Source organism: Mya arenaria, chromosome 13 (genome assembly GCF_026914265.1).
Source record: "Mya arenaria isolate MELC-2E11 chromosome 13, ASM2691426v1".
In the NCBI taxonomy this organism is placed as follows: domain Eukaryota; kingdom Metazoa; phylum Mollusca; class Bivalvia; order Myida; family Myidae; genus Mya; species Mya arenaria.
The window spans coordinates 49,506,545-49,521,001 of NC_069134.1; the positions used below are offsets into that span (position 1 = coordinate 49,506,545).

At 34.4% G+C, this 14,457-nt stretch overlaps 1 protein-coding gene across 7 annotated transcripts in view; it reads right to left on the reverse strand.

The window, feature by feature from the left end:
- Positions 1-10,907, reverse strand: part of LOC128214658 (ras-related protein Rab-23-like) — a 32,879-nt gene extending 21,972 nt beyond the window's left edge. The window contains exons 1-3 of one of the 7 annotated variants that reach the window (XM_052921231.1): positions 10,801-10,864; positions 9,827-9,930; positions 407-502 (exon numbers count right to left, since the gene is read on the reverse strand). The gene's annotated coding sequence lies outside the window, so the exon portion shown is untranslated. Of the gene's footprint in view, positions 1-406; positions 503-3,274; positions 3,381-4,701; positions 4,723-5,362; positions 5,427-5,446; positions 5,643-9,826; positions 9,931-10,800 lie in introns of those variants that run through there. The other 6 variants (XM_052921230.1, XM_052921234.1, XM_052921229.1 and 3 more) reach the window with 6 other exon arrangements.
- Positions 10,908-14,457: the final 3,550 nt, after the last annotated feature.

Here is a 14,457-nt window from a genome sequence, read left to right on the forward strand (position 1 = left end):
TTGTTGTCTTTTCAGTATAACAATTCTTCTTAAAGGGTTTAACTTAGGAACAGGAGATGATAGAAATCCCCCCCCAGTGTTTGCAAAGGTGGGGAATTTATCCTTATGATTATCCTACTGTGACTTAAAGGAGGAAAGCTTACCCTGTCGAGAATCTGGTCATGAACTGATAAACTCTTCATGAATGTTCATGAACTTTTCATGACTGTTCATGAACTGTACATCAAGTTCTTAAAAAAAATCATCAACATAGTTCATTAACAGTTCATGAACCAAAGTTGATGAATTTTTCATGAACTGTTTATTAAATTCATCAAAAGAAGTTCATAAACCTTATGCCATAATTATAAAAATCACCAAATTTCTTGCACAGCATGAAAAAATTCAATTAATTACCTATACATACCCAAATATTATTCCATCACATTTTTCATTCATTTCAGGTTCCCATTGGTAAGTCTGCTCATGGTTTTAAGTTCCAATATCAGAATTTAGTCCAAATCTGAAAATACAATAACAAAAACAATTCTTAAACCATCGATAGTTTAGCGTAACAAAATACCAAACAAAACGATGATAAATCATCCAATATATTGTTATGCTAATGAATGACCAAGGATAGCTCGTCAATAAGTAATTAATGTTTGATACAAGTCTGATGCATACATAATGAAGTTTGGAAAATATATCCTATTACTATTCGTACCAATTCAATAGCTGAATGAGTTTCATTATATCTTCTATAATACTTCGCTTTTATTGGTACACAATGAATTAATTATGCTTCTTTTATGAAATTTGAATATAAAATGATATCAGACTCATAGTTACTGCATAAACCTAACAATTATTTCAACCAAGGACTTGTTTATGGACTTTTCACATTTGATTGTGTATTTTTTTCCACATTTATATACATCAAGGGCCAATATCGAAGTTGCATTCTGACAGATCGACTGATTTGACAACTTTTTTTTTTGTCTCTGCATCAGCTGATTAATGGGCTCCAATGCTTTCAATCTAGTCATATAAGATAACGCACATTATAACAGATCACAGTTGTTTGGAAAACTGCTGAAAAGTTCGTTTATCTAAAGATTAGTAATGCCTTTAGCCTTAAAACATATGGAGCATAAATGTTAAACACTGCGATCTGATTTTTTATCAGCAGTCTTATATCACTAGTTTTCAGACATTTACACAAAATTTGGCTCATTCCAAGATAAAATATAAAGAGTTGTCAAAATGGTCAATCTGTGAGAGTGCAGCTTTAAATGAATGTTTTTTTCCATTTCTAAATAATTTGAAGTTTTGCTTTTTTAACATCATTCTGTAAAATTGATGACATTGATAGAAAAAGTAACATGTTAACATTGAACCAGACTTATTTCAATCCATTAGCAAAACCAGGGACCATGATTACGAACAACCTAAAGTCTGAGTTCAGACTTAAGTGAGAAAACTGCAAAAACTTCTTTTCATTGTAACTTTCTGTCTAGTTGAGTATAAATGATGCAATTTGCTGATTTTTATGACTATCTTAATTTAGTAGTAGTACAATTATTAACATTTATTTGTGTAATACAAATGGAAAATATATCATTCTTTGTAATTCAATTTTATATATTAATATTATTAATTTGCTTTTCTGAGTCTGATCGAGTCCAGACTTAGACATTAGACTGTTCGTAACCCTGGGCCCATTTTTATGAGTTTCTGAGTCTGATCGAGTCTAGACTTAGACTGTTCGTAACCCTGAGCCCATTTTTGTGAGTTTCTGAGTCTTATCGAGTCTAGACTTAGACTGTTCGTAACCCTGAGCCCATTTTTGTGAGTTTCTGAGTCTGATCGAGTCTAGCCTTAGACTGTTCGTAACCCTGAGCCCATTTTTGTGAGTTTCTGAGTCTTATCGAGTCTAGACTTAGACTGTTCGTAACCCTGAGCCCATTTTTATGAGTTTCTGAGTCTGATCGAGTCTAGCCTTAGACTGTTCGTAACCCTGAGCCCATTTTTGTGAGTTTCTGAGTCTGATCGAGTCTAGACTTAGACTGTTCGTAACCCTGAGCCCATTTTTGTGAGTTTCTGAGTCTTATCGAGTCTAGACTTAGACTGTTCGTAACCCTGAGCCCATTTTTATGAGTTTCTGAGTCTGATCGAGTCTAGACTTAGACTGTTCGTAACCCTGAGCCCATTTTTGTGAGTTTCTGAGTCTGATCGAGTCTAGACTTAGACTGTTCGTAACCCTGAGCCCATTTTTGTGAGTTTCTGAGTCTTATCGAGTCTAGACTTAGACTGTTCGTAACCCTGAGCCCATTTTTGTGAGTTTCTGAGTCTGATCGAGTCTAGCCTTAGACTGTTCGTAACCCTGAGCCCATTTTTGTGAGTTTCTGAGTCTTATCGAGTCTAGACTTAGACTGTTCGTAACCCTGAGCCCATTTTTATGAGTTTCTGAGTCTGATCGAGTCTAGCCTTAGACTGTTCGTAACCCTGAGCCCATTTTTATGAGTTTCTGAGTCTGATCGAGTCTAGACTTAGACTGTTCGTAACCCTGAGCCCATTTTTATGATTTTCTGAGTCTGATTGAGTCTAGACTTAGACTGTTCGTAACCCTGGGCCCATTTTTATGAGTTTCTGAGTCTGATCGAGTCTAGACTTAGACTGTTCGTAACCCTGAGCCCATTTTTATGAGCAGTCTCAGAATTTAGTCTCAGACTCAGCCTCAGAAAAGCAATTTTATTAAATTACTAATAATTTATCATCATTGTTTCATTCATTTTACAAAAAGAAAATGTGAATAATTATAAGAAATTCTAATTGTAAAATTTTTAAATTTAATCATTAAAACTCAAGTAGAAAGAAAGTTCAAATGAAATTTAGATTTGCAGTTTTGCCACTAAAGTCTGAACACAGATATGAGAATGTTTGTAATAATGACCCCTGTAATGGTATAATCTGAATCACAATGAATTGACATGCTGCATCGATTCATCTGTTGTTTATTAACGAGAGAAACAACAACCATAACATTTCCTTAATCAATCACCGGTCAATAAAAAATTGATTCAATGTTTTCAGTAAATCTTCATATGACAGAGGATTCAGCGGTGACCAATACAGTGTGGAAAAAAATATTATATGACCATAAAAAGTTGTCCGTCACTGCAAAAATGGTAATATATTACGAGACTTCATGACAAATAAAAGTCGTTTTTACTGCATAATATGCTTTAATGTAACAAAAATAACAATAAAAAACTTATAAATGTGATATTACTAGGAAATGATATCCTTCAAAGTGATGTGGTGTAGACAGCGACACTTTAACGAGGTAGCCCACAGTGTATCAAATGATTAACCAATAACATTATCTCAAAGAGATTTTCAAAAGTGAAAGGCATCTTCAAACATTTAGGAAATGATTGATGGTTATTAGAATGTACTTAAAAAATATAAGCATTAATGCGCAACAGTTGCATATCCATTTATTTTGTGTAAGTACATACTAACAATTTTTCACCTTTTTAGTGGTCTACATAATGTTGTGTAAACTACCCACTTACTCTGTTTCTATATCTACCACTTAACCTGATAACAATCAATGACAGCTGCCAGTATACTGTTTTACTGATATAAATATATTGGCATTTTAAGTATACTGCCTTCTCATTGGACAAAATATTATGTTGACCACTAAACAAAGAGTTTGGTCATTTACTATGTAAATATAACATCATTTCCATTATGTAATCTTACTTAGAGGTAAGGCAAAACAAATTATGGTTTGGTTACAGGGTAACATCCTTTTCAAAAACAGAAAGGGTACTCTGGTAGGCTTTTTATTTTATGTTTTAATAGGCTTTATGTTAGAAAGGTTAATGTCATCATTGAGAAATTGCATTAAAGTACTGTAATATTCTGTAAAAAGACTTTAAAGGTATGAAAATATACACTTTAAAACCAAAATTTGAAAAAAAAAACCGGAACCAAAAGTTGTTTTTTATAAGGCCTTAATCAAAAACAGGAGCATTAAAAGTGGATGCATGCCAAATTTCCATTTTTTTTTCTTTTTTCAGTTCAAAAAGAGGCACAATGCAAAGAAATAATTAAAACAAGATAATGATTTAACTAATGCCAAATTTTTCTCTGGAAACATGAGTAAAATTGTTATTTGGATATCTGTTTATAACCAACAATGTTTGAATAAGTCTTTGCAGAAGATGGCATTTTAACTATAACACCGACCAACTTGGACAAAACACATCCTTGTTTATATGATCAGAATATGTTGACTGTTATTCAAAGCAAAAAACTGGTATAAATTTTGTCACAATGCAAAAAATATCTTTTTACATAAAACATGAATCTGCTACTTTCTTAAATATTTGCTACCTAATTATGATACTGCAGTTTTGATGTTCAATGAGAACAATATGAACTCATTTAATACCAAATTGATCACCGAAAGTGATAAAATATTATGACAAAGCGAAGTTCGCAAAGTCACCTTATGTACAGAAATTGAACCCTGAAAACTCACAGTGCACAGACTATCAAAGGTTGTCAGACAAAGAGACTTAAAAACTTGAAACCAAAATCTGACCCTTGAAAACTCTGACATCACACAGACTTACATATCCTTTTAGTCATGTAACAGTTTGACTAATTTACATCACAGAATATTAAACACGTAATATTTCTTACGTGCTGCGAGTCGATCCACATTAAATTCACGTTTCCTTACGATTATCCCTGTCGAGAACCAAAACCCACAAATAAGCTATAATCCTTTCCAAATTCTTAAATAATGATAAGTAAGTAAAACAAAGTTCATCCGAAAAATTTAAACCTCAGACCAATAATATTAAAACAAATTTAAACATAACTGAAACTAAAATATCTACAGCCATATTCACAGCAAGTTATTCATAAAGACTTGTTGAGTAATTTGGATTAAGAGAGATTATACAGATTATTCTTTAAATTAAAGTAACATTACCAAAATATAATTAAGCTCTCAGTTCTATCACAGTTAAATGCCCTAAAAACTATATATATCTCCAAAATATCTCAAATTATTCAAAAGTAAACACTTAAAAGGGAAATGTGATCCTCATATAACTTTAAAATAGCTTGCACTTTCAAGTCCAATAAAACATCAATTAAGTCATATCCATTTCACAGTAACCTGCCTTCAACATGATGAATTTTGTACACCCAAAAGATCAAAAATCGAGATAACCTTACTAAGTGGTTTCTTCACATTGTTGGTATTTTATTTACCTACTCTGACTTTTATCCAGACTTGCAAACAGTAAATCAACAATTTTTGGAAGATAAACACAAGAATATTAGTATCAAATACCTTTGAAGTGTAACGGAGTATCGTCTAAGTCAAGAAAATGAAAAAGAGTAGAGAAAAAAGCTGTCCCATTAAAATATAACTTACAGAAATTAGTAACCATCTACAAATAAATTGACATATGATTAAATCCGAGGTGTTTAAGAGATTATGGTAGCCAATGAAGTTGATATTCGAAGCTACCCAATACACGTATCCAAGTTCTTTATCAATATTTCACAAGAAAACTTCCAAAACAGTCTTTATGTAGGTTGTTCCCCAGTCTTATAGCACAATAGATATATCTACGCTTCAAAAAAATAGATATTTACAAAGAACTAAAACACTGTGCCATCCTTTTAGCAAAATAAACAAGGCAAGCCGTACAAATTTGTTCAATGTTCGAAGCACATCTGATTTAGGTTCCTGGCTTATCATTGATTATCTGTTCGGATAAAATCGAACAAAAGATAGCCAATATTGCTGATGAATCATTACGTTGTGCACGCTTCAAACAAACGATTTAAATTCGATACCCAAACGAGGACAGTTTGAGAGTTACAGGTGCGAGAGGGACGATGAGAGATTTGTTTAAATCTTAGTCAGAATGATTATGATAATGAGTTTAATCAAATCTACATCAAGTACTATTAAAAGCATTATGGGCAACCGACTGACTGATTGCACAATGAAACCTTTCTCAAGTGCAATAGTATAATATGACAATTTTTAAATCTTATGCACTTGGGTGAGTTGCAGTGTAATTGTTTTCTTTCTGAATGTGACACATGCCATTACTTTAAACTGAGAGAGCATTGGGGGTTCAAGGTTTTTGTGTTAAAGGGGTGATTCATTAACTGGAAATACGGGGATATAGCGATTAAATGTGGCCATATGGGTTTTTATTGTGTCTCCCTTATGAAAGATTTGGTGCATTCTGGTGTACTATATATTAATATTTGTTGTTTGGCATGCCGGATCCCCGCCCCTATCCACTATTGCAGAGGGTAGCCAACAATGGCGCATTATATTAACATACATTTCCATACAAAGATTTTAACACAATAACCAATGGTCTTTCAAATTTTAAGAGCTCTAAGGTATAAAAATTAATGTCCAGTGACACCTACATCGACCTTTAAACCCGGTCCTTGACGCTTACAAGAAAAGGTGTGCATAATTTTTGTATATGCATTTAACAATCAAAAGCAGAAAGCACTAAATTTAAGCCAGTTTACATCTTTCTAACATAAAACAAATAAATAAAGAAAATTTCTAATTTTCGATTACATTATTAATACAACCTTCTCGTCCATTACATTATCATTTTCACGCTATGTAACAAAAGTTTTCCAACAGAGCAGCACGCCCGATGACCCCCCAAGACATTTAAACAATAGAAGTGAAGTGTCACTGCTTTTATTCAATTACGAGGGCACCGAACCCTGACACCTTTCAATCCTATCAAAGCAAGGTTATAAAAATATCTCTTGAACCCGTCAAAATAATCATTGTCATCAGACAATTTCAACAATGCAGATGAACTTACCCTCGAAAATTGACATAATGAGAAAATAAAAAGAAAGTAAAAATGACCCAATGTCGACAATAACACTCTGATTGAAACAAGAGATGTTTATAAAAAATTTTTTTATATATGTCACACAGACGACAGCCCTTTGTTATATGGAATTTCCCTGCTTGATTGTATCTTTATCTTTAAACTATTGTGTTTTCCATGTATCTGCTTGAAAAAATGGAATTTGACATGTATGCCTATGAGTGGTGCTTATTCCACAAAATCCAATATTGTTGTTATTAGATGGTGCAGTTTTATTGCTATACTGAGTGTTGCACTGAAAAAAATGTGTTTTTTTTATATTATGCTCCTCCACTGAAGTTTAGTCTAGCAGACATTGAGTCTTTTCGCATCAAATTTCTGTGGGGTAATGTTATGTTATGACTTTCAGGTTTTTTGGATAATAGGCATACTTATTGGCCAGTTCTAAATGTTGTTTTATAGTGTCTAAAAAAACACAATTGGTTTGTGTAGCCCAACCCAACCGTCAAAGTAGTAGCCCAAACTACCATTTTTATAGTCAGTTGGTAAATATGTAGTTCAAAACCTTTATAGCGATATACAAAAGATAACTTTAACATCATTCTGCAATGATGACAATAAAACTCTTACATAAAATAAAAAGTGCCTACCCACCCTACCTATTTTTGAAAGAAAGGATGTAACCCTAACCAAACCTTCTTTTTTGGCCTAGGAATTGATGATAGTTTCCTGTAAAACATCTTTGCATCCCCCTGACAGCAGTTAATCAGAATTATGGACAATGCAAATTAATACAGATATACAGATAGCTGCTAAAGACCAATGGATGTGGTAACCAATATGTTTATTAATTATATTATGACAATGGTCAACTTCTTGCAATTTTCAAGTAAAACATTTCAGTAAATCATCATTGTATATTTTTGAAATTCTGGTTTTGAAAGATAACAATGACTGGTCAATCTCGTAACTATATGTTGATTTAATAGTTGATATTGGTCTTCACTATGGTTCTACAGGTCATGTCCAACCTCCTCACCAAGTTTGATGTCCAGGCTTTCTTATTATATCAATCAGACAAGACTTTTGTTTTCAAGGTCACTGTGAACTTGACTTTGGACATGCTTTCCTAAAAATCAATATAGGTTATCTGCAGGTTATGACTCACCTCTCTACCTAGATTGATATCTTTAGGCCAAGGCATACTATAGTTTCCATTCCAACAAGGTGTTTGCTGGCAATGTCACTGTAACTGTGACCTCTGGCCTACCGACCTCAAAATCAAAAAGGGTCGTCTACTGATCATGACCAACCTCTCTCCCAAGTTTGGCCCAAGCATACTACAAAGTTACCAATCAGACAAGGTTTGGTCTTATAGACTAACAATATACCCTTAATTCTTTGAAGTGGGGCATAATTTATGATCTTTGAGACAAAAATTTGAAATACAAATTAGCAGAAATGAGATATATTATGTAACAAAGTGTATATCATAACATGGTTAAAGATGGACGTGCTGATATTTAGCTATCCATTAAAGCGACTATCACGAATTGTCACATTAAAACTTTTGAGAAAAATGTCCTCCTAGCCCGAATGCAAGTGTCGCATATTGTTAGTTATTGTAAAAGTATGTTACTGATATCTTCCACAATGCAAAAATTATCTATAAATGTACCAATTTTGTCATAATTAAGTCATCCACTTTGAGCATTTGCACATGCAGTGGTGACCATACAATCTATTTATGACTTAACTGCAGGTGCTTGATCTAATTTTGATGTGTGTGGGGGTTTTTTGCTGATAAGCTTTATTTTGCTGTTCATGTGTTTGGCAAAAATCAACATTATCGCGAAAGAAAATTGATACATTTATCAATATTAAGTGTTTAATGCCGATTTAATGGATAATGCCGGCTGAACCCTTTTTGGCATTAATTACAGAGTAATCAGGACTCCAGATTGTCACAAATAAAGCTATACTATTTTATATTTGACAATGAAACAATGCTGAACGATGCAAAAAGAGTAAACTTCTGTGGGACCCGTGACAGAAGATCAATGACATGACTATAGGTAATGGCAATAAGGCTATCATGTTTTCAATAACATATATGGAGAAATTGTAATTCCCAGGTCCTTAATGAATAACAGCTGCATCGCAAAAGAGGACGCCCCTAACACCTTATGCACCAAACCAGCTCAAATGAATTCCCTAAGACATCTCCTGTCACTGTCAATTCTCCGCATTTGTACAAAGGGATATTGCTATTAGCATTTAAAGGTTATGAGGGAGGTCTTGATTACCTGTATTTTACCTATCACTGATTCAAATATTCAAGGCCCTCTTAGTTGATTATCCAAACATCTTTTCATTTAACAATTGAATAAAGCTTATTGCAAAAGGACGTTCAATTAAGTTAATCACAAATAGAATTTATAAAGGCCCCTTTAAGTGTGCCACATTTATTACCATGGAACTTGTGTATCTATCAGTGAATACAATGTCTAATGTTAATCCCATACCAAATTTTTTTCACTATTAAGTAATATAATAATAATTTTACTCTTTGATACCGCATGCAGGAAAAAAACAACGATTGGAGTATAAAAGAGCGGTTTTAATGACAGTTTTGTAATTTTTCTTGACTGTACTGGTGTGGGTTGAGTAATCGGAGTAGACCGTCTCCGTGGCCCAGTGGTTAAGCATCCGCCTACAGAGCGGGAGGTCGTGGGTTCGATCCCTGGCCGTGTCATACCGAAAGACGTTAAAAATTGGTACAAGTAGCTCCCTTGTCTGGCGCTCGGCATTTAAAGGCTAGTGCTTGGAAAAGTGGTGTTCTCATTACTGGTTTAACCCAGGAAAGTTACGTAAAAGAACCAATGGGTCTCTTCGAAAAAAAACTAGGGTATCGCACCCGGACTTACTTGTATCCCACAACTCCCTCTTCAGCGTGCTGTCCCTTCAGCAAAAAAAACTGGACCCCGTTGGAAATAAGTGCTTGCACTTTCACGGGTTATCCTTGATAGGTCTGAAGAAATACATACATACACCAGTACAGTCAAGAAAAATTACAAAACTGACATTAAAACCACTGGACCACAAGGACTCTTTCATATGGCCATACGCTGAGGGATATTCTAACCTTTCAGTGTTATAGGCGTGAACTTCAAAGGCAATATTTATTGAAGGGTTCCAGCTGTCAGTATCTTATTTTTAACACTCCTAATAATTTGCCACACTTTATTTGGTCATCAAAAAGTGCATTTTACAAAACATGAGCGGGTCCTCTTAACTTGCAGTCAACAGAAATGATTTTTTTTTTAAATATACAAACATATATTTACCCAGCTATTTATACCATTTTTGTAAAAATTTACATTTTTAAACCTATCATTATTTTCTATGTCACATTCATGTATTACATGTTCTAATTTCATAACGTGAATGAACTGATTGCAGGTGACCATCTTTTAATGTCTAATGTTTGGTTTTGTTTTTAATATAAATCATTTATTCATTATTTTTTTCATGAAAAACTTTCAACTCTCAATACTAAGTGTGTTTAATATCAATTTTAACTTCAAATAGATTCAGAAACCATAAAAAATCGGGACCAAAAGCAGCCCATAGCATTGTTCTGCTCCATTCATTGAGTGAACAACAAACGGCCTGATGTAATTTCATCCGATTCATGCACTGTCAGTGTCAGACAGTACCATGCAGCATTCTATTGTGAAATAAATGCATATTGACTATGAACGAGATAACATTGTAATGCATGACAAAATGAAAAATTATTTTACATTTAACTATTTTTATTTTAGTAATTTTGGGTGACACTGCTTTATATAAATTTAACAGGTGAGGAATGCAATATATGGAACTGAAAAGGCCTTACCATGACATCACTGACAGAATATCAATACGTTTATGAAATGAATTTCCCACCTGTGGATTTTGTTTTCATTCGCTACCTGTTTGACTGCGGGATTAATACTGAGGTTCGTACTCAGTGAACTTCGTACATATGAAGTGTTTCGTACCAGTGTGATTTCTTAAAAAAGCCATCCTGGACCACTGATTATGATTAGAGTTTTTTTTTATTTAAATGAAAAACATTAACGATATTTTTGTTCAAGAGTGTTCAAGTAATAATTGTAGAGATCGAAACAAAATAAGTTATTCTAATGTTGCTAAAATGCGGAACGGAAATAGGAGACCTGCAAATATAGAAAAACTAAAATAGTTCGATCGTTGCACAAATGCGCTTTCCATGGTACTTATCTTTTTAGTTATTTTGATGGTGGATTAACGATTATCATCAAAGACAACACGGATGCCTCTAAGATTTATATAAAGTCTAGTGCTGAGATTATAGCCTCTACCATACCATGCTAAATTCTTAAGACATAAATTATAGTGTGTGCGCTCTATCGTCCACCTGATAACAACTTTGGAAGGACTGCGTAGATACCCAACGTCCATATCTAGCATCCATGATAAACGTATACTATATGTCAGTAGGGATGATAATTTGCCAGACATCGAATGGTCTTCAAATTTTGTATCAACCCACAAATAACCTATTCCTGGAAATCAGCTGACTTGGAAAGCATATATAAATAAATTTATTTCGACAATGACTGCATAACATGGACAATTAAAACAACATGTACAGTAAATATAAAAAGTAAACTATTACCTACATGCAAGTATGAATGGTCCATGCCTGCACATCAGCGTCAAGGATAACTCAAAAAAGGGGAACAGAGAACCCTTATTTCCATTGAGCATTGGTACCCAACTTACAGAATTTTCATCCCAGTTCCCTGCAGATTACTGTACTTCCACGCCTATCAATACATTGCGGAATACCATCAAGAAGAAGTCTACTGCTACTATAAACGAGTTTGTCATGTCCAGGGTGACGTCAGCTCGCTACAGCCAAACGTGGTGTAACCGCTCCATTCGCCGTTGGGCTGTCATACTTTTCAACCCTAAGACTATTCAACTCTTTTGGCATTTCTGAAATTAGAGACTCGTCAATCCCTTTTTTCATTATAATATATTATTATATTATAGCAGATAAAAGTGCTTTGCACCTCCTCCACCCCAACAAAGACTATTCAACACCTTAATTTCTCACCTTTGTAAGATAATAACTACAACAATAAACATTTTTTTCTGTAATCTATTTTCAAAATCAAGAATATATCAAGAATAAATATAGTAACATACAGGTCAAAGGAATTTCAAACAAATATATAACAAACAAAAATGTACGTTAAAAAACATATGATAGTACAATTATTCATAAAAAATATACAGGGAAATAAATATCAAACATGCATGGCAGTTCGTTTAGCTGTTTAGGCGCTTAGCCATAAATCTCTCCCATTTCCCTGAGGAAATCCTCGTACAGCATAGCTTGTGCGTCGAACTGCTACCACCACTCTTGGATGCGTGTGTCCATGTTTGAGTTTACCTCACGCCTATTTCGTCCAACACCCTCTCCTACCAACTGGGCCTGGAGAAGGACGAGTTTCGCCTCCTTCATTAAAAGCCCAAACAAAACAATATAGTTGGTGTTTCCCTCGCCCTGCCCTCGCGTTCGTGCGTCGGTGCCATCATAGATAAAAAGAAATGAAAAATAACGTATGTTTTAAATATGCATTAAAATTTGTTTTATATCATGAATGATAATAATAAAAGTAAGCATTGACTCAATGTTCAGGTTAATTTAGGCTTATATTCAAAATTTATATATACATGTATATATATTATTGTTTTATGTAATTTTAATATTTGAACTCACTTTCGGTATCGATGTTTGTCCGGACGTTTTTCATCAATTAGACCACTCGTCTGGTAACCACAGTGAGTTATCAAGTCACTGGTCGCTTACGTACTCGAACAGTTCCCCAGCAACTGCTAAAAGCTGAAATCTGAGCGGTCCTTCAGTTTCTGGAAAGACCGTGGTACGTCTCCAGACGGCAGGAAAGAGAACCAGCAACTTCTGCACATGTTGGTGGACGCCTTCCCGTTTCTCCTATGTAGCCTGTAACCCGACTGCCTGAACTCGTCTTTGCATTGCTTGGGCCCAATAAAATTCGCAGCAATGTACTTTGAATCGAGGAAACACCTCTCGCAAAGCCTGCCAAAACCCTGATGAGAAATATGTATTTAGCGTAACCTAATTGTGTTTTCATTAAAAGATTATTTTTTTTACTTAATTTATGTTTATATAGTGTTGGCATGTTAAATAATATTATCAATTTATCATTAAGTACCTTACCTGCTTCAAAGTTCATCGTGAAGGCCTCTACGGCTGGTGCCTCCGCCAGGATGTCAACGATTTTCCTCAACACATCTGTCAAATTAAGGAGAATGCAATAAATCATGGTACATACAGTGTCATACAAATGACATTGTTATTTATTTCGTTTATGTTTTATACGTTTTAATAAAAATGTATCTACTTTTAACAGCTTAATCTGGCTTTCTCCGACGAGGTTTTAGCCCACCGAAGCGGAACCCGCTTCGTCGTGTCACCTTGGTGACGGAAGGCATGGACGGACCATAGCTGTGTAAACGGCTTGTTGGCGACATAGAATGTGCCGTCAAGATACCAAGTCCGGGCCCTCTGTAGTAGTCGAAGCTGGTCGGCCATTGTGTAGATCACGTGGCGCTCGTCCACACAAGGAAGTCCTCTCCAAGGTAGTCAGCGTTGAACTGGAAATATGAAAATAGTTTTGGTAAATATAAAGTTTGCATTAATTCATGTTATATATACAAACTATTTAATTTATTATGTACTATTTTTATGTTACATCTTATGTTTATGTATGTACATAATAATGATATGTAAGAGTACATCACAATACCTCAAACTCCAGGGAAGTAGGTTCTTCTGTTTTGAGCTTCTCTCGAGCGCGGTTCAACTGTCTGACCAGTGTATCAGGAGGCGCCAGATTGAAGTCCCCTCGGCCAGCGGTCTCAACCATCTTGTCGTCAACGACTCACCCGGCAGGTGCACGGACATCTCAAACAGCTTCCTGTCTGATCTGAAAATACGGCACATGGTCAAAATATAAATATAAAATGTTTAATATTAAATGATAATTAATAATGTTAAGTTAAATGTTTGTTGCAATATTATAAAATAACAATTAAACGTATTATTCAACGACACATGATAACAATATTTATATTTATATATTGCGTCTCGCTTCAGTGTCACATGCTTCTTCATCAGTGAATCGGCCGGTTGGATGTGTTGTGCAGTTCTAGTTCTACGCGTGAAGATGTCTCCACGCTGATTTACGCGTGGATCCCGTGCTGAATTCAATGTTGAATGGCATCCCACGTACAGTATCAGAAAATCAGTCGAATAAATGTAAAAGATACATAGTTAGCAAAAACATGTTTTAATCATCAGATAATTTCATCTTACAATACAAAAAAAACATATCATCTTTTATTCTTCACTATGACGGCAAAGTTCTATTCAGTTCACGCTCGTGCATTCTTTAACTATATTATTATGGAGACACAT